A 20,650-nucleotide genomic window follows, 5' to 3' on the forward strand; every position below is an offset into this window, starting at 1 on the left:
AAAGTCAGTGAGTTAACAGGTGCAGTTACCCCAGCTTCCTCCCAAAGCCACACTCAAAGGGGAGTCAAGCTGTATTGAAAGGGGGAACTCCTCAAGGACAACCAAGGACAATGGCAACCGAATACAGGAGCTGGGCAGGCCACAGACAAACAGCAGACCATGAGAGAGGGGAACTGTTATCTGATTTGAGCCTCTGATCATGGAAGGGGAGGTGCTGGCAGCACAAGCAATCTGGAAAGTGAGGGGAAAATTGGTGTCAATCAGCTGAGCCTTAGGGCAGGCTTCTTGTGCTGGGTAGTTGGTCAGTACCCTCATGCTGGGCAGGAGGTCAGTACCCTCATGCTAGGTAGTGGGTCAGTATCCTCATGCTGTGTAACTACAACTGGTCGGTACCCTCATGCTGGGTAGTTGGTCCCTCATGGCTGAGTGATTCTGTGTCCCTCCACACCATAATATGCAGAAGGGAGAAGGATTTTCTGGAGCAGTGAACGAGAGGGTCCTGGGCCAAGGGGTCCTGCATAGCTTAGGGGAGGAACGGCCTGCTAAAAGCAGGGCAATCATCCCAAAGCCTGTGTGATTAAAGAAGAGGACTCTAGCTGCACCTTTTCACTCACCAGCAGGAGGCCAGAGTGCCTGCTGAGCACAGCCCAGGAGCTGCCTGCCAGGCCAGCAGTGGAGTGAGGTCCCCTCCTGTCACAGACTCCAGGCTGCCAATCCGCCCTGCACTTCTCCATTCAAAATATGAACAAACTTCTACCTGTTCAAGGGAAGCTGTTAACAGAAGAGAGAGGGACCGAATAACAGCAAAGGGATTTTGTAACTAAACCATGTGTAGACCAAACCCAGCCTAACCCAACCCAACCAACCCACTCAACATATCCAGCTCACACAACCCAATCAACCCAATCCAATCCAATCTACCCAACCCAACCCAGACAACCTGACCTAACCAACCCAACAAAACCCAACCCCATCAAATGAAACCGCCATCACCACAACAAAAAACAAAACTGTGAAGCAAAAATGATTTCATAAATATAAAATGTCATTGTAGCTATGGAACAAGACTACGGTATTATAAAAAAAAAAAAACTGAGAATGTGAACATCCCTTGAAATTAAACATATGATTGCAGAAATAAAAAAATAAAAGAAGAAGATAAAATACTGGAAATTTTGAAAAAAGTAGAATAATTTGGCAAAAATAGAAAATTGAAAAGATTTTAAAAGTTCAAGTGTTAGTTCAGGAATTCCCATGGTTAAATAGTAGGGATCCAAGAAAAATAACTAGACCAGAGGATCCAGTTGTGATGATGCACACCTATAACTCCAGCATTGAGCAGGCTGGATTTGAGCTTCAGACCAGCCTTGGCAATACAGAGAGTTCAAGGCCAGCCTGAACTAGAGAGTGAAATCCTGCCTCAAAACCAAACAAAATAAAACACAACATAAAGCAAAGGAAAAAAAAAATAGATGAAAAGAAACAATAGTAGGGGCTGGAAATTTAGCTCAGCGGCATAAGCGCCTGCCTTGGAAGCAGGCAGTCGTGAGTTCGATCCCCGGTACCGATAAAAAGGAAAAAGGAAAAAAAAAAAAAAAAAAAAAAAAAAAAAAAAGAAAGAAAGAAAGAAAGAAAGAAACAATAGTCATGAGAAGAGAGAATTTATAAATTTCTCTCTGCCCCTGTGTGCACCAGTGGCATCTGTGTCTCCTCACTGGATGCATCTTCTACCTGCATTGAGGGCTTTTTCTGTGTTCCTGCATCTTCAGTTACATTTGCTGCAGTACACCCTCCTCTCCACCTTCTCATTAACCAACGTGACATGGTGCCTTCTACTCCGGGGCATCTTTTTCTTAGATTTCATAAAGCGCTTTGTTATACTTTGCAAGAAAATATTGAATTGCTGGTTTTCTTCTAGTGACAAACATTTACTTTGGTAATAGCAAGTTTGCTCCCTACCACTCCTTTTTGTCTGTGTGCACAGCTCTCTTACAAATGCCATTTCTTCTTGAAGATAGTTTATGTGGCACTTTCACTCAACATGTGTGGTACCAACCACGCATGAACTCTGCTGAGTGATGACACTGTCAACAGCTCTGGGCAAACTTCTGCACAGGCAGCAGTAACTACAGCCCAAAGTCCCAGGGCAATTGAAAGACACTCGGTTCTCAGAGATGTTTGAGCAGATCTGTTTAACTGACTCTGGGGTCACGGAATCTTTTTTTAAAAAATTTTTTATAAGCCTTAAGCTATATTTCAAAGGCTGAGAGCAATTGAAAGATACACCCAGTTTGCAGAGATGTTGAAATATAGGGGAGAAAAGCATCTCCAAGTCAACTTAATGAAGTTGCTTATTTAAGACTAGGATGAACATAAGAATAACACTATGAACACTAAATAGGCACTAACTGAAAGGTAAGATATAAAGATATTAGGGGAATAGGAGGGTAAGAAAGTACACATGCACTTATACATACATATTAAGTCGTAGGTACACAAATACATACATGATATATGCATGTTACATATGAAAGTATGCATATATATGTTGATAAGCTGCAGAAGGGATGAAAAGAAGCTAATCCTTAATTTCTAAGGTGAAAAAGCAATCCTTGATGTCTAATCTAGAAAACTCCTTTTGTTCAAGTAAACTTGTTATTGAAATATAGCATAGGGGCTGGAGATTAATTTAGCAGCATAAGCGCCTGCCTTGCAAGTGTGTGGTCATGAGTTTGATCCTCGATACTGATAAAAAAGAAAAAGACAAAAAAAAAAAAAAGAAATATAGCATTGACATAAAATAAGGAGCTGAAAGTCCTCAAGACTGATTGCTTCTAGTGAACAGGCCTCAGTCAGAGACTATTATTGATTAATAAACCTTTCAACTATCTGAAAATGTAAACCCTATGTATAACTTTGGTACAAATAAAATTCAAATTTTAAATAAATCAAGGATTTCTGGTAACTTTTCTGTTTTAGAAAGTTATCTTGAAGTTTCCTAGTTGTATCTGATATTTAAAAAATCTCAGTAATAACTACCAAACAGTATATAAGCTACATAAGATATAATCTAGGTACACTCTAGACATTATTATTCTTATCAAGATATATACTGAACTAAGAAAGGAACCTCCTGAGTTGTTACAGAAAGGGAATTTTTGTAAAATTTTGGTTCAAATCTAAACGACCTACTGATGAGTAGAAATGAAAAACTAGGAAGGAAGACATTTATAGCTGTGAAGATCTCTGCCTCTTTGCATGCCAGTAACCATGCCTGTTGGGCATGGTTTATACCTTGGGCAGATAAACCTTTGTCCTTTACTGTGACTGCCTATTGTTTAGATCTCTTTCTTTTGTTCACATCTTAGGCTGTTTGTAAGCTGGTGAATCAGATTTCTCAGTTACAAGCTTATATCTCCCATCTGTAATTAATCTGAGTCCTGCTAATTAGTAAGACTAAAGCAACATGATTCATTGGGAAAAACAGTAGATTCACAGTTAAGAGACTTGGTTCTTATCCCAGCTGACCCAGCTGAGCATGTCATCTCTCTGTGCCTTAGAGTTTTTGTTTTTCAGTAGAAACATTTAGATTGAGGTTTTGTGAGACATTTTACTGTTACACTGGTGACTGACTCCAAGGATATGTTTGTTTGAATGCTTTAATACCAGTCTGAATCACAGTATAAACTATTATGACTTTCTAAAGCTCTGTGTATTGCATATGCAATCTGTTGTCCAGAACTTGAAAGAACAATGTAGACTTAAGTTAGTGGGTAGAGAAAATATCTGAGTAAAGATCATACACAGTTTTTAAAGTGAAAAACACGATTAATGTTGCAATTTATACTTGTCATTTAGATACATGACCTGCTGGGGATAACATCTTCTCACCTGGTTACAGCCCAGTTGTGAGAAAATAGGGAGCATGTTTTCTATTATGATTTGTGTCTAGATGTCCCCCAAAAGCTTCATGTGCTCGTCGCAGGGGTTTTCAAAGGCTGCTGAGCCTAGAGTTTGTGATTGATTCATGGCCCAATCCTGATTAAGGGTGTGAATGCTACACTAGCCCTAGGCTGAGTAGCCTGCATACAATATAGGGGACAAAAAAAGAGGCTTGTCCCCCGCTACTCTGTCTTGTTGCTTTTGCGGTCTTCTGCTGCCATGAGCAGTTGCCCCTCTGCCATGTGCCACCCTGCCTTTGAGCCAGTAGATTCTGAATGAAACCTCCACAAACTGTGAACTAAATAAAACTTTCCCCTGTTAACTAAGATTGTTAAGTATTTTTTGTCTCAGTAATGAGAGCAGTAACTAAGACATTGTCTAAATATTCTTTCTAACCAACTTAGCTGCTTTATAGATTAATACATTTAGTTTTATCCCACAAATCACCATTTGTTTTATGTAGGCTCTGAAGTTGCCAGCTAAGGCAAAGCTGACTTTGTAAAATCAGATGAAAACGTGTTACTTAGTTAATTAAAAAACTAAAAACTACCCTAAAAAGCAGTATCAGTCGCTATGATAAAAATGATCAGGAGGTATCTGTTATGCATAATCAAAGAAAATTGGCTTCAAGTTAACTACTGCATTTAATGAAAACAGTAAGAATCATTGCCTGGAATCATAGGCGCTATGTTTCACCCAGCAGGGTGTACAAGGCTCACCTTCTCAATGGTGAGTCCAGGTACTGTGTCTGTGCTATGGGGAGAGGGCAATTCACTTCTCCCTTCTCAATTCTGCTACCTGGGCACATGCAACATGGGAAAGGGGGACCAGCTGACAACACTCATTCATTCTTGGTTGCCAGAAAAAATCATATGGAAGGCCACTTCTTTGTTCAAACATTTGCACATTATTATTATTACTATTATTATTATTATTTATGTGAGACCCTTACATTGTATATGGGCCAAAACAGTATTCCAATCATTCTTGATGTCTGATTACTACATTGGAATTATCTGAGAATATTATATTTTTTGAGTTCATGTGGAGAATTCATTTCTTGATATTGTGCTCAACCTTTCTGTAAAATCTATATTTTTGAAAACTATTCTAAGGGCTTATTTGAATAACAACTCATAGTTTAAAAAGATTATAATGATTAAACCCTCCGATGAAACAGTTCTGACTCAACAACCCATTTATCCTAGTTTAGGTGAATTCTAGACCTCTCCTCTAGATTCATCCCTCGGGAGAGACAGGTTAATGTGAAGTCCCATTGGCTCCTCATTTGATGGCCTCCTTGTTTTGACACGATTTCATTGTTTCAAGGAAAATAATTAGCTGTATTGTACTTTAATCATCTTCACCTTTTCTCTTATATAGGGGATTTTACTGAGTTATTTATTCTATATTTTGCAACATCTGGAAGCCAAGAGATCTGGGAGTTTTAAGACATGACATATGAATAATTAAGGAAAAAATTATATTACCATTGTTTAAGATTTTCTTTCCTCATTTGTGCATAGGGTCGATGTAATATGTGACCATTTCTTGATTATGTGTGATTTTAGAACGACATTTTTGCTTTGTTATCTTTCTAGATCCCCTCAATTCCTTTTTCCCTAGCCGTCATCTGGTACAGTAGGTAATTAAAAGAGGAAAAAGAAGTCCAAAGGGATTTCAGGTGAGTTCTTTTTTCTTTACCATCCATTTCATTTCATTTTCTACTATTCACGAAGAGAAAGAACAGGATTATAAGGTATGGGAACAGGGACCAGAGACAGGGGTTGGGAAATCGAGCCACACCTTGTCTGGTAGGAAACAGATTTTCTTAATACAATTGTGTCCCCAGGGGACCTTGGTGAGTGGCCTGCTTGGGCATGGACTGGAGGTTGTAAGAGAACATCAGTCCCTCAAGGGGCGGGGACCGGCGAGGTGGCCACAAGGTGGCTGTGCTGCCTGGGACCTGTTGCCTTCATGGAGCTGGGTCCCTGCGGGACTCCCCATGGCCTTTCAATCGCCAAGCTCAATGCCCTCTCTCCTTTCACTTCTGGGCATGGACACAGCCCTAGACTCCCAGGCTCAACTCACCTTCCCAGGTTTTAGAGACCAAAGACTTTCTTGGGCCAGATTCACCCCCGATCTTTCCCTAGACACATTCTTTAATTCACACACACATGCACAGCCTTTCCCTCCCAATGAACATGATGAAGGGGAGAGAAAGAAAGGCGAAGGATCCAAGGGAACAGACAGCTCCTGCCTTTCATCTCAAGTCTCTTTGCTGCTATGGTTCATGGGACTTTGGTTTTGGAGTCGCAGCCCAATTTTAACGTTCGAGCTGCCTATTACTGGTGGAAAAGGGGGGCAAAAAAAGAGCCGCTTCCCCGTCTCTTTGCCTTCATCTGCCGTTCACGTGGAAGTGTGTGCGTCTGACCCACACCTCGCTGGCATGTCAGCGTGCAGCCGCAGGACGAGGGCGTTTGATTTATAAATGGAATGTATAATAGGCACCGTGCCTTCTGAGCCGAACGTTCACGGAAAATCACATGCCGCTCACATGAGGGACCGAGATCTTTTTTTATTATTTTAATGAATTGAGTTTTTTCAGTGCACCAGGGAGATAAGAAGATACCTGCCAATAACCCTCTGATTGTATCCTCGGCCGATTGGTGGGCCTGGGCCTGCGCACTCCTCTCGTCAATTGAGTTTGTACGTTAAGTCAAGGTTTAGCTTTGGATGTGAAGCTCTCGCTCAAACAAAGCCTCAGACACTCCGACAGTGGAAACCATCACATAATTCTCCTCTTTGTTTCTTTAAAGAGCATGGGGTTGGTAAAAAAAAAAAATCCATTTTGGGAAGACTAGGTCTGAAGATAATGATAGTGAAGATGAGAAAGGACAGCAGGTTGCAAGTTCTGGCCTAAGTTTGGAAAGAGGAAGGGGGAGAAAGGTTGAAAAGGTAATAAACTATAGCAAGGCCAACAGATCAACCAACATGAGAAAAGCCAACAGGTAACAGGGGGCTCTGGAGCTTTCTGAAGAACCGAGATCAGGAGGAAAGCGTTTTGAATGAGAAATAAAATGTTCCTTCCTGTCAGGGAGGAAGGGAGGTGTACCGTGCTTGAGAAACGGGAAAAAATGCAATTAAAAATGAGATATGAATAAAGAACAGGTGAGAGAGGATGTCACCCCATGGCCTCTGGAACTGGGTTTCTGCTGTCTCCAGAAGTTATTTTTTTTCTCCCCCTGCAACAAAAGAACAATGTTGTGGAAAAGTGGGAGCCAGATCCGCTAGGAAAATGGGACACGGTGAAGCAGATAAAGGAGACAAAGACAACTCGGTCACACACTGTAACCTGGAGGCAGCCGAGGTCTGAGACAAAAGGCCAGCAAGATTCAGAGCCAGCAAGGGGACTGAAGCATGGGAAGGAAGGAGGGGAAGATGATTCACAATAACGTTTGAAAGACATTGGCTTGGATATCTATTAGCCTGTCGCACGCTGCTTGGCCTTGAGGGAGGCCTTTGTTCAGTGAGCCATTTCCCAGTGTTGAGGCAGTAAACAGGAAAGGAGTTTGAAAGATGGCTGCGGATGCTCGGTAGGTAGTGTTTGAGAGGGAGGCTGAGATAAGGCTTTGGCTCTGATGAGGGACAGATTGGAGACATTGTCACCAAGGAGGATCATCTCCCTCCACCACTGACCTCTGAGAGGAAACATGTGACTGAAACGCCAGGAGAGGAGGCCTCTTCATGAGACCAACGTTTCCGCCACATCCTCATCTGAGGTAATCGCACTTACATTTATTTCATCCCGGATACAGACAGGAATAAAGAAGCTAAGAACCACTGTAGGGGAGCGGAACATTCTGAACTCAAAAGGAATTCTGCTCTGGGAACTCGAGCCTATGTCTGTGTCCATGTTCTTTCATAACAACAAGAACAGGAGACACCATTTTCTGTGAGACGTGGTCCATCTATTAGGCCTTTCTCCCAGAAAATAGGATGGTCAGATAATTTGTGGAAAAGGATAATCATTCATTATCTTTGAATCATCCCAAAATATAATATCCTTCACCCTTCTTTATTGAACATGGTGGCTCTGAAAGGAATTTCTCTTCTGTTATTTGTTCTCTGTAATAAAATGGATTTCCCCTCAATCAGTCAAGGAGCAACTATGTAGTTGGTGTTTATTTCAGCAAAACAAAACAAAACAAAACAAAACAAAACAAAACAAAACCAAAACCTATTCATAACTACAGAGTTGGTGTTTAGGGGGTCTATTGGTAAAAAATTTGGCCAAAAATGGGAAACAAGAGGATCTGGATACAAATGAAAGAAATCCAAAGTTTGTTTCCCATGGAATTGAGACACTGCCAAATGGCACATGAAAAGACACAGAAAGAGCTCAAAACAAACCTGGGAAACAGAATTGTCTGAGGTATCAGCAAGGCCCAGAGTCACCTGCGTGTGTGTCTGTGTGTACCCAGTGGAACGTGACTGCCCTGGCTAACCTTTTAGAGCATTCTGTCAGGGAGTCAGTGTACCAGTGCTGGCTGTAAGGACAGAAAGGCATTTGGGTCTTGGCTGGCAGATGCCCAGGGCTGTGTAGGCTCCCAAGGGACCTAGGTTGCTAGCAGAACAAACGTGAGTCCAAGGGGCACTGGAGAGAACAGCTCAGCAGAAATAGGGATTTGGAAATTAAACGCACATTTTGGCTCTTAGCCCACACAAAGGGCTTGTTGCCGTCTTGCGTCTTCCACAGAGGGTAGCAGAAGGGCCTGGAAAATTGAAGGCCTTCGTGTTGTCCTCTGTCTCCCTCTCACTCTAAGCATGTCTTCTGAGACTTGAGGGAAGTGGTGAGGCCTTAGGGCAAGTTTCAAAATAGTGCCTGAGACTCTCAATAGTGCTTGAGGGTCTTGCTCTGCTGAGTTGGGAAGCTACTGATCAGACTTCCTCAGCTAGTGGTGTGGAATCACTCCGTTGTTCCATTGTGTGCCAAAAGCTACCATTGATTCTTCAAAAGAAAAACCAAGGCAGAGATATTTCCTTCAGACAGAATTCTAGGCTTGAGTGTAGAGGACCAGCAATGACGCATTCTATCTGTGCGGCATGGTCTAGCTTTCGCGTGTTTCTAGAATGCACTCTCTGGTTTAACACTTGGATGGTTATCTGCTTTGACTTGGTAAGATGTGAGCCACAAGCTCTGGGTCTTATTTGGCTCCTTATTTCCATGACCACTGTTTAGCAGTGCACATGGTAGACCTGTGATTAGTGTCTGCTAAATAACTAAAAATATTCATTTTGCTTCCAAGGAATTTAAGTGAGTCTTTAATAACTCAGTCCTAGGGGCTCTGGTGCCCTATGCAAAAAATAAGATGTTTGCACTAGGTGTGCACACATTAGTTGGATAGCAGAGCAACCCTGGGAATGTATTCAGTGGACATTTACACCAGAGCTCCTCCCCATCTGCATAGTCAGAATCTCTGAGAGCAGGACCATCATTAGCGTGCTTGAGAGCCAATGCACATGGTGACCTCTGAAGTCTCTTCCACCTTAAAGAGTCTCTGAGATAAAATGCTCCCAGCCCGCTTTCATGTGTTTACCATCAAATTGTTGTAGAAAGCTAAATGAAAAGAGAGTCTTTCAGGTCTTTTTCTATAGAAGTAACGATAATGCATCTTTAAAGTTATTGTGTAGAGAAGTAGAAAAGGAGAAGAAAAAAATACATGCTTGACTTACGATTTCATTTTCACCCATTTTCCAGAAGAAAGCTATGACTACTGTTGGAATGCCCATCTTTATGTAGTGTGTTGGCAGTGGCTTCCTGTCACTTTATTTGTGGTGCTTTTCCACAATGGTATCCTCCGATGCACACGAAAAGGTCGAAGAAGAGCGGATCGTGGAAGAAGCAGGCAGTACAAAAAGCTCAGAGGTGGCGTCCTTGACCGCTATCATCCAAGAGTCTGCTTTGTCTTGAGTCTGCGGTTGAGTCAATGAGCTAATTGCAATTCTGACATTTTTCAGTTTTACCTGGGTGACTTTATCCACACTTTTGGTTCATGGCTATGAAGCAGATAGTGGTTTTGTCTTTTGCAAATGTGGGGTCACAGTAAATTGTTTTCACCCCAGAGACTGGGCTGGGCCTTCTGGGAAGTGGTGAGGCCTTAGGGCAAGTTTCAAAATAGTGCCTGAGATAGCCAAATGGGATAGGAGGGAATGTGGATGAGGATTCTCAAGAAGTCTAAATGTCTCTGCTTGGTTTTTTGTTTGTTTGTTTTCTTAGGGCAGAGATGAGCTGAAGGGAGGGCCCAACCAGTCTATCTTAGTTCCCTAGTAAGTTCAAAAGAAGAAGAAAGAGTTACGAAATCGTCTTAGGTGAGTCTACCCAAGAACAATCCTCAGCCAGGTAGTCCTGTAGCGTCCCACTTGAACCCCTTTCCTCATCATCCTTTAGGCCTCTGGTTTGGACAAAGAAGCCACCGGAAAGCCCAGACTGCAGGCAGATGGGCCTGTGTTCACGGGAGTAGGTGGAGCCCTGGAGTAGGAGGAGGTGGCTCAGAGGGCAGAAGTGACAGGAGCAGCCCTCCTGGGGGTGCCATGCAGAAGGTGTGTAGAGTAGAAATTCAGGGCCCTGAACTTTTGCATTGTCATTAACATACGTAAATTACTACAGTGGGAAAGTGTTAGTGGCTATCCATACCGACAAAGGTAAGGAGCTCATTTAGAGTGGTACCAAAAATTTCAAATTTCCTATTCTTGTGTGCGAGAATTCAGGAGATTTAAATGCTGTACATCAAAAGAGCAATGCGTCAGAGAATTAATTCATGTGACAAATATTGATTGGATGGACATATGTTACAGGTACAGTGGGTGGCACTAGAAAGGCTGCCTTGGTCTCCCGCATCTGACTGACTTTGCCATCAGCCCTTAGCCTGGACCATGAGCGACCTGATGAACTGAAGCCAAGAGATGCAGCCTGATGGATGTTTCTGTAGCTCACTGATGCTCTTTTCTGGAGGTGCCTAGAAGTTGGGTCTGAATGAATTCAAGAAATGTCAACAAATTGATTTCTAAATAATATTTTTTCAAGTTGACCTCATGAATAATACGAAATGGCTTGCTGATTTCCAGGAGGTCACTCTGAATTATTGATACAGTTGTATGTCTGGGCATTAGCATTCTCATTTCCTTCCGTATGGAGTTTATGCATTTTAATTTTGTTGGAGATAGGAGCTCACTACAAAGGCTACTCTGTCTTTGAACTCTCAGTGTTCCGGCCTCAGTTTCCCAAGTGCAGGGATTACAGGCACGTGCTACTGCACCAGGCTCCAAACGATTGTTTTTGGAAATGGAAATGTATTTCTCATCCCTTGACATCAAGGCAGACAGAGATCAGTCAATATACACAGTTGGATCAGCCCATGTTTTAGGGACTTTGAATACTTTATCTTTTGTATCACTCTCTTTCTCTACCACACACACACACACACACACACACACACGCATGCACACTTTCCTTGAAATTGTTCTAGTGTTTACAGCATTAGTGTCTGCTGTACAGTGCTTGGTTTTCTAGGATTAAACATTATAGGATGACTAAAATTTGGCAAATGTTAAGACATGGCGTAACATTAAAAAGTACAATGGCTGTGTCTGAGTTATTTCCCCAAATGTTTGGACCACCTGCATGGAAATGGCCTGGAAGGACAGATTGAGGTGCGGAATGGGGAGTGGGAGGGCAGGGACGATCTTTAGTTTCAACAAGAGCCTGAGGAATTCCGGTGCCTGGTATGTAGTGGGACTTAGAGCTGCGGGGTGAGTGATGAGGATGCTCTGCTGTCTCTAATTAGAAGATAGAACCAAGCACAGGTTACCCACTGAGGACCACTGCCATCTTCATGTAGCATTTGCAGGGCTGGCTCTTGCCCTTGACATCGGTGCTGCTGTCTACCAGAGAGAGCCCTGGCACTGTCCTGAGTCAAAGGCATCCTACATGTGACCGGGGGTGGGGTGGGGTGGGGGGAATAAGGCCACAGACTGCACTGAGCTTGGGGAAGTCTGTCTCCTGGCAGTGTGTGCCTGTCTGTCCGCAGAGCTATCTCCCGCGGAGATGCTTCTCTCTGCCTTATGGTCAGTCAGGGGCTCAGTTCCCATCTACATGGGCTTTATGTAACCGTGGCTTCATTTTTCAAGCAGCAAATCAAAATCTCCAAAGATTTTCATATATAATTATAGGTCCAGCTTCAAGTTCTTTAAAAGTCTGGAAGGGAGAGTGTGAAGATTTAGCAGGATGCGGTGTCACAGTCACTTCAAAGGATTCTCATTTTGAGTGAGCCGATCAGTGCTGGCTTAGACCCTGGTGTTGTGGGGGACCTGCTGGCCTACCTCTGTGACTAACTCCGCCCCTCTACTGCCGAACACTCTGATCGGGGTCCAGGCAAGGGCCCTCCCAGGGGTCCTTTTCTGCTTCTGCTCTTCTCTCCCCCACCCCCTTGTCATCTTCCCTGAGGGTTCTCTCGGTTAAATGAAGTGCAAACCTCTTCCTTTCTGTACCCTTTTTCCCCCTTCCTGTTATTGTTATTTAGAGATTGCATTCATGTTCATCCATTCATGATGCTCTTCGGTGCATCTCTGTTCCAAGTTTTCACCAAGCTGTCCAATATAGCATTAAAAATTATATAGTGTGAATGTAATATTAAAATACATGCACTACAGTGTAGATAGGGAGTATATATGGATTAGGACACACATAGTCTATAGTCACATGTAAATGTTTGCTTACTAGCTTTCCTTTCATCTTCCAGGTTTCTACGGATTCCTTCAGAGGTCTTAACACCGTGGGGGAAAGACGAGGGGATGAGATCCTATGAGTGTCCTCGTCTCCACGCTTTTCTGTCCCTGTCTCCGCTTGGATAGAGAAATACAGATGAGTGGAGTGAGTGGCAGAGACTCCCAGCTCCCCCAGGATGGTCTGCCAGGGGTTCCCGAGTGATCGTAACTGGTGGGTGATAATGTTGGTAATGATGGCAGGGTTGATGCTGGACATTTGCACCCACTGATGCCAGGTTTATGCTGCCAAAGCTTCTAGTTAAATGTTGTAGGTTTGGGTCAGTTCTTTAGTCCTGGTACTTTGCTATCCAGAAGGGCTGCAATATGTCAGAGCTGGTTATTCTTCTCCTAACAGGCAGATCATTATTTTAGTAGAGATAGGAGACAGCAAGTGACATGATAAATGTAATACATGTAATCCATGCTACTTTTAAGTTTGTGATCCAACTGGTAAGCAAATATTTACACATGAATATAAACAGATCTCTATCTATATGCTTTGGTGCATATATATTTTAATGTCTTATTCATTCTTCCATTTTTGGGTAGCCTGATTTGAAAACTGGAACACAAATGCCCCAAAGAACATTTACAAATAAATGAATGTAAGTGTAATCTTTAAACAACAATGACGGGGAGGGAAAAACAAAGGAATTATTGTACCATGTAGATTAAAGAGATTAACTGAAGTGAGTAATTTAGTCTATTGGTATGGCATATCATGAAACAGGAAGTGCTCAGTAAATACTTTGTAACTGAGTAACTTAGGAGTTTGTTTGCATTTTCCTTATTAAAATGTGTGAGTAAACAAAGAGAAAAGTATGCTGTTCTCCATGTGGGAAAGCCTTGGCCACTGAGAATTAATCTGCTTCAAATATTTTCCATGAGTTACCAGCTACTCTGTAAAGATTCAAGGGATTGTTGACATTAACCAGGATTTCCAGGAAATCAAGATTTGGTTTAAATTGAGAGATGTAAGATTTTATGAACCCAAAGATTTAAAAGGCATTAAAATAAATGTTGACTAATCCCTTAGGGAAATCAGTCTAGGATTAGATTATGTTCCAGTGATAAATCAGAAATGCTCAAGAAAATGGACCTAATGCCAAGCACATATTAAAACTTATGTTTCACCTGGAAAATATAAAGAACAATATATTTACATTATATTTTTGTTATTTGTAGCTAATCCTTGCAAAATTTACTCAGTTTTGTTTAAATATATATTTCAGAACAGTGCGATGACTACATTGGGTATTCTATTGCTATTTCCAGAAGGAATGCTTACATCTGAATATTAGAATACCGAATGCTTACATCTGAATATTAGAATACCCTTCCCCCAACCCTGTAGGATGCCCCTTCCCACAGGTCTCTGCAGAAAGGCCTGCGTGCAAGGTCCGTGGCTGATCTCTTTCCCCATTGCTCTCTTTCACAGATGGTGCTGCAAAATGGAGAAGCAACCAGCTGACTTGTTTCTTGAAAAATTTCCCAGTTAGTCTAAGTCACTTTGTTGCTAAAAAATGTGTTATAAGAGAAAGCAGACTTTAATTCCTTGCCAAAGAAAGAACCAATTGTTTACTGAAATTGGAGTAGAATTTAAGGGAAAAATAAGACTGCAGTGAGGAACTGCACACTAAGGGTGATGTGTTAACGATCTTAAGTGATGTTTAATCCCACAGATGTTGAGAAGCATCATCTCATTTAATAAACTCAATAACTAGATAATACACCTGCTATTAACCACATGGCACAGATGAGGAAACAGATTCAGGGAGAATAAATATCAGCATCAGGCTGACTCTTGATGCTGAACCGGCACTTTAAGCTTTAGACTATGTCCTAGAAAGGAAAGAAATTTGCTCTGTGATCTGGAAAAGAATCAGCAGGTATAAGCACTAATTTAGTCATCTTCAGGAGTCAGTGAAAATCTGCTCTAAAACTACATCTGAGAACTACACTTCTCTTCAACCTTGAAATGAAGAATTTTCTTTCCATGAACTATAAGAAAATGTTTGATCTTTTTTAAATTTTTATTTTGAAAAGAATAAAACCAAATGAGAAAAGAAAAGAAAAAAACAAAATGGGGTCATTCAAAACAAAAGGATGGACATAGTACATAATTTAAAACCACAATACAAGGAGATCTACAATGGTTACCATGATGTCTCTTGTTATCTTCAATAAAATTGTCCATATCATCAGGTACAATAAAGTTGAACATAGCAGTATGGAATAAAATCAATAAAAACAAAACATTGGAGACATTATAGGACTTCAAAAGAGGGTAATAGTCAAACCAGAATGCGTATCATAGTGGATCTTATTGTCTTCAGAGTCATTGCCCTCAGACTTAATACTATCAAACATAATAGATTCAAATAAAATCAGTCAAGCCAAGACAGCAATTGAACAAAACAGATTCAAATGACACCAAAACAAGGCAGTGAAAGCAATACAGGGCTTCAGATTAAGTTAATAGGAGATTAAAAATGTTTACCATAGTATATCCTGCTGTCTTTGGAATAGAAGTCTATGCCCTCAAATCTAGTACAGGTAGACAAACTGGAACAGAATATAACCAAACTAAACAGAGTGATGAAAGCAATATGGGTTTCAAATCATGATACAAGATTAACAATGTCCTCTGCCTTCCCTATTTAGACAGTTCCTCCCCTTTCACTTTCCCAGGGTGCACTGTACATTTTGTGTCCCACTAAATTCTTTAGTTTTTAGGTTAGGGAGACAACCTGCTATTTACCTAAGTGGTTCTGAACCTTTTTACCCCCGAGCTTGGTCTCAAGTTATATCCATTTACTTACAAAAGCCTCAAGGTTTTCTTTCCTTACAGCTGAGTAGTTCTCCATTGCATAAAAGTGTTATGTCTTGCCAACCAATCTGCAGCTGATGGGCGAGCTACCCTCACTTTATTGTGGTTCCCTGTCATATAGAGCATTATTTTCTCATCTTTGACTTCAGTCCATAAACCCTCTTTCAGGTTAATTATATTTCTTATATAAAGCATCTTGCTGGACCCTGTTTCCTGATCCACTCTGCCTGTATTTTTTTTTATTAGTGTATCGAGGCCATACATTTTAGCGATTATGGCCAGTCTTTCTATCTCTGCCATGCTACTTTTCTGCTGTTTGGTTATCTACTTTCCCCTTCATTACACTATCTTCCTCATTCAGTAAGGTTCCTCTGTCGCCGTTCTTGAAATCATGGTCTTTTTTTCTGTCTCTAGAATGTCTTTCATTTTTTGTAGGGTTGGATTGATGGTCATGAACTCCCCCAGATCCTTTTTGTTGTGGAAGCATCTTGTTTCTCCATTAATTTTGAGAGGTAGTTTTACATCAACCTGGGTTGGAGGTTATTTTCTTTTAGGGCTTGGAATAGTTTGCTCCAAGCTCTTTTTGATTTGATGGTTTGTGTCGAGAAGTCTGTCATGATTCTGATGGGGTTTCCCTTTGATCTGTTTCTTTTCTCTGACAGCTTTTAATATTCTGTTCTTGTGTTGAATTTCTGGGAACTTGATTATCATGTGCCTGGGTATAGATCTATTTTGGTTATAGCTGCCTGCAGTTCTGTACGCCTCATATATCTGGATATCATTTCCTTTTCCTATGCTTGGGAAGTCTTCTTTAATTATTTCTGTAAATAGCCTTTGTATTTCATTTGTGGTTACTCCTGCTTCTTCACTCATGTTTTTTATTCTTAAGTTATAAATTCTCTTGACATCTTCTAGCCTTTGTATTGTTACTTCCTGGTTCCTTGTTATCGTTAAGAGATCTTTCCTTTCACGATCACATATTGCAAACCTGTCTTCAAGGTTTGATAGTCTATCTTTAGTTTCTTTCAAGCAGTTTTGCCAGCTTTCAATGGAGTTTTTAATTTCCTGGTAGTCCCTTTGAGCCTGTTTGATTTTTTAAAATATTTTTCACCAAAGGTTTCTCTCCTTTTTCTATGTTCCTCTATTCTTCCACTGTGTCTTCTTGACAGGTACTTAGCATCTTTTATTATTTTTCTTATATCTTCCTTTACTTGTATTAGAATTTCTGTTTTGAGTTCTTTTATAATGTCACAAAGATAATTATGCCAGATGCTGCTTTTTCAGGTGCTGCAGGTGTGCAACCCCTGAATTCTCCTGTGTTTATTTCTCTTGGGCCAGTATTGTTTGGGTTGAGGGTTGGAGACTTCCTTTTGTTTCTTCCTCTTGTCATGTTTCTAGTTTCTTCCAGAGGAGTGGATAATGGGGGTCCCTGGCACTTCCTGTATTGGCTATGATTACTCTGTAGCGTGCTGGCTAGGGATTGCTGCCCTTTCCTGTCTGCTGATGACCACTGAAGTACAAGTAGGGATGGGGCAGGCTGGTCCCTCTCTTCTGACCTGGTCAAGCTCTGGGAGTCTTCACCACATTAGTGTGTGCTGCACAAACGGGGCTGGTTAAGGATAACTTCAGGGAGACCTTGTCCTTTGCTATTGGATCATGCACAGGGGCAGGATTCAGTCCAAGCAATTCTCACCAATCTGCTCTGTGCTAGGAGTTGGCTGAGTGAAGCCGCTGCCATTCTGGTTCTGGGCTTAACCTGCCCAACTCCAAAATGTCACCCGGCCAGTCACCCACTCCCTTGGGAGGACCGATTTCCCTGCAAGCACCACGAGCTGGCACGGATCTCTGAGCTGAGCACTATTCTCCATGCTGCTGCCACTCTCTGCAACTGCATTCTCCTGCTGAGGCCCTTAGGCTCGCCAGCCTCCAGCTTCACCTCGACCACATGTTTTTGGATTCCAGCAGCTTTTCATTTACAATGGAACCAGCTGCAGTGCAAGTGCGTCTGGCTACAGTTTTCCATCCACAACTTTCTTTTTTTTCTTTATTTCCCCCCCTTTTTCTCTCCTCTTTTCCCTTTTTCCTTTAGTTTCTTCCTGGGTCGAGAGGATCCATCCCCTTCCATCTGGTCTCTCCAGGATGTTTTATACCAGCATCTGAGCTGTTTCTCTCAGAGAGGCTTTTTATTTTGCTGCTTACTGATCCACCATCTTCCCAGCTCCCTGTCAGTGCTTGATCTATGAACAAGATCACCTTTGTTTACTACCTTTCAACTGGGTGACTTGAAATCTGAAGTTGGGGTGTCTCCAGTCTGTGGAAGGGTTGGAATGGAACAGCGCTACACATGCTAAGTGAGCTGTCTACTACTGAGCCGCACCCCCCAACGCCCCTGAACTTTTTTATTCTTAGAATTAATAATAGCATCTGCTCAGTTAATATAGTCACCATAGACCTGACTGTGGACACATTAACACCACAGTGTCACTGGAAATCTATGACTGAAGCTTCGTGAAGATAAAGGTCATGAGAGTTTGTAGATATTTCATTTTTGGACAGAAAAAAAAAAGACAAAGCAAAGGACACCTCGCATTTGTTCTCAGAAGCAGCATCTACAGTGTGTAGAGAAGACTGCGTTACTGTACCTGAGGATTGTCCTAGTGCTGGCTGTCTCATGAGACGGAGGGACACTCAGACAAGCCCCAAGGTGCCATCTTCCCCAAAAGGGCTCCAGTGTGCATGGATCCACAGAGCCAAGGCTGTAAACCGCTGTTTTGGGTCACATGCAAATCTCACAAGTGGCTCTTACTTCAGTAATTCAAAGCTAACTGATGTTCCAATCATTTTACAACTCGAGAATGTGCGAATCACAAATGGATCAGCCCTAACAATTGCACTTACATCAATTTCTAAAATAATGAAGTTCATTGACTGAAAGAGTGGGATGGCGCTTGCCATGGAACAAGGGGAGGAAGAAACGAGGAGTTACTCATCGGCGCACTTGCTGATCAGCAGGCGAGACCCAGAGTGGCATCGGTAGCTAATGCTGTGCTGTACTCTATTTGCTGAAAGACAGAATTGCAGGTTCATTGTTCTTATCATAATAAAAAGAAAAACTAATAAACAGCGACTGTTTTCTCTGACTGCTCCAGATGAAGGGACTGTGGCTCAGAATGAAAGGCCCCCAGGGACACAGCCCCAGGGCTTTCGTTGGATTAGCAACCAAACTTGAGAGACTCAGGACCCATTTATTGTCTCCCTGCTGTGTGTCCTTCCAGGCCCCAGGTGTTTTTGGAGGAGCAGTTGTGACATTACTGGAACCCCAGTTAGCCATGAATTATTGAAGGAAGACCCACCCTCCAGATCTGAGAGGACAGTTTGAAACTTCAAGGCAAATGGAGATATCAGCTTACTTACTTTCAGGGAAATCCATGAGAGCAGGAAAAACCAGATTTCACCACAGTGAAGAAGAGGCAGTAAGGAGCCACTGCAGGCCAGGAACCCAAAACCGGCTTTGCCAGGGGCAGCAGATGTTTCCTCCCCACACCCATTGGATTCTGTCTGTGCTGGTTTTGTGCCAAAGTCTGCTCCCTAAGTGCACACTTCCCTGGAGCCCTGCTCCCCACAAAGCCTTTAAATGACTCAGAGGCCAGAAGCTGACCCAACGGATGTGCTGACACAAGAGATCACTATTCTGTATGTAGCATCTACTTATTCACAAGGGTGAAAATGCATCCTTATCTACCGTCACCTCACCGAGTGACAGTTCCATGGCGTCCTCCGAAGGTGTTGGCGTGCCCATGCTTTCCAAAGCTGGGAAGTGAAGAAGGAAAACTCCCCCGAGGACGGGAGATTGTTGATGTTGGCAACAGCCATGTATTTTGCAGACTCGGTTGCTGGCGTTGTCCTTGGAGCTGGTGAAGAGCGGAAGTTGGAATGGTGTGGAGCGGAAGTTAGCGTCTTCTGCTTTGCAAAGGAGGGCAAACATTCTCATGGCTCCGATGTCATCTCCTGTTGTTATTTTTATTGGACTTCTGAAAAATAGGATTCCTGGCACATGGATTTATCTTAGGACTCAGCACTGTCGTGTTTTGAGAACAAGAGCGGCGATGATGATAGATTTGTAGCTGTTGTGGTTTTCTGGCTGATTTGCTGTGAATGAAATGAACACTTGGGGACACCAAAACGCTGTTCCCAGGATTTTACATTCTAACTAAAAATTCAGTGGAAAATACAGGAGAGAGAGAGAGACAGAGAGAGAGAGAGAGAGAGAGAGAGAGAGAGAGAGAGGAGACTTTATCTTTGATCATTTATAGGAATAAATCCACTTGCGCTTCTTCTGCCTTTTACAAAAATGTAGTCTTTAATATTTATATATAATCTATTATATATTGTATATACATTTATATATAATGTATATTATACATAGATCTATTTTTTGTATGTATATTTTGTATACATATATTTGTATGTATGATATATATAATATATATATATATATATATGTTATATATGCACTTTTGCTAATGTAAACTACCTGGCTGCCCCTCAAGCCTCATGGATGCATAAGTTAGAGTTTTCACTGTCAGCCTCAGGGGAGGGAGGGGGCTCCCCTCACTTCTGGGCTCTGTTTTCATCTGGACAGGCGGCCAAAGCAGAATATGACAGGCCGGGTGGTCTGAGCACAGAATTTATTCTCTCACAATGGTGCAACTGAAGGTCCAAGATCAAAGTGTCAGCAGCCCTGGGTTCTGGGAGGGCCTCTCTCTGTGACTTATATAGATGGCACCAGCCCCATGTCCTGACCTGATCTTTCTTCTGTGTACCTGAGCTATGCTCCGTCTTCTCTTCTGCAAGGGCACTAATCCTGGAGGTTCAGGCCCCACCCTTAGGATCTAATTTAATCCTAATAACCTCCTCCCTGTTTCCAAATATAACACAGGAACTTTGGTGATGGGACACAATTCTCTGATGTCAGCTCATTATACACAAAGGGAAAAATATGCTTGTAAGAGCCTGAGGTTGCTGCAGGGAGAGGGAAAAACAATCCTAGTT

General features: G+C 42.1%; 1 long non-coding RNA gene across 4 annotated transcripts in view; it reads left to right on the forward strand.

The window, feature by feature from the left end:
- The window catches only part of LOC106028683 (uncharacterized), a 41,162-nt gene extending 21,137 nt beyond the window's left edge, over positions 1-20,025 (forward strand). For 2 of the 4 annotated variants that reach the window (XR_010043295.1, XR_001202306.3), the window contains exons 3-5: positions 5,544-10,957; positions 12,744-12,874; positions 14,207-20,025. This is a non-coding gene — a long non-coding RNA (uncharacterized LOC106028683). The remainder of the gene's footprint in view (positions 1-5,543; positions 10,958-12,743; positions 12,875-14,206) is intronic. The other 2 variants (XR_010043296.1, XR_010043297.1) reach the window with 2 other exon arrangements.
- Positions 20,026-20,650: the final 625 nt, after the last annotated feature.

Source organism: Cavia porcellus, unplaced genomic scaffold (genome assembly GCF_034190915.1).
Source record: "Cavia porcellus strain 051 isolate PalLab524CR breed Dunkin Hartley unplaced genomic scaffold, mCavPor4.1 scaffold_26, whole genome shotgun sequence".
Lineage (NCBI taxonomy): Eukaryota > Metazoa > Chordata > Mammalia > Rodentia > Caviidae > Cavia > Cavia porcellus.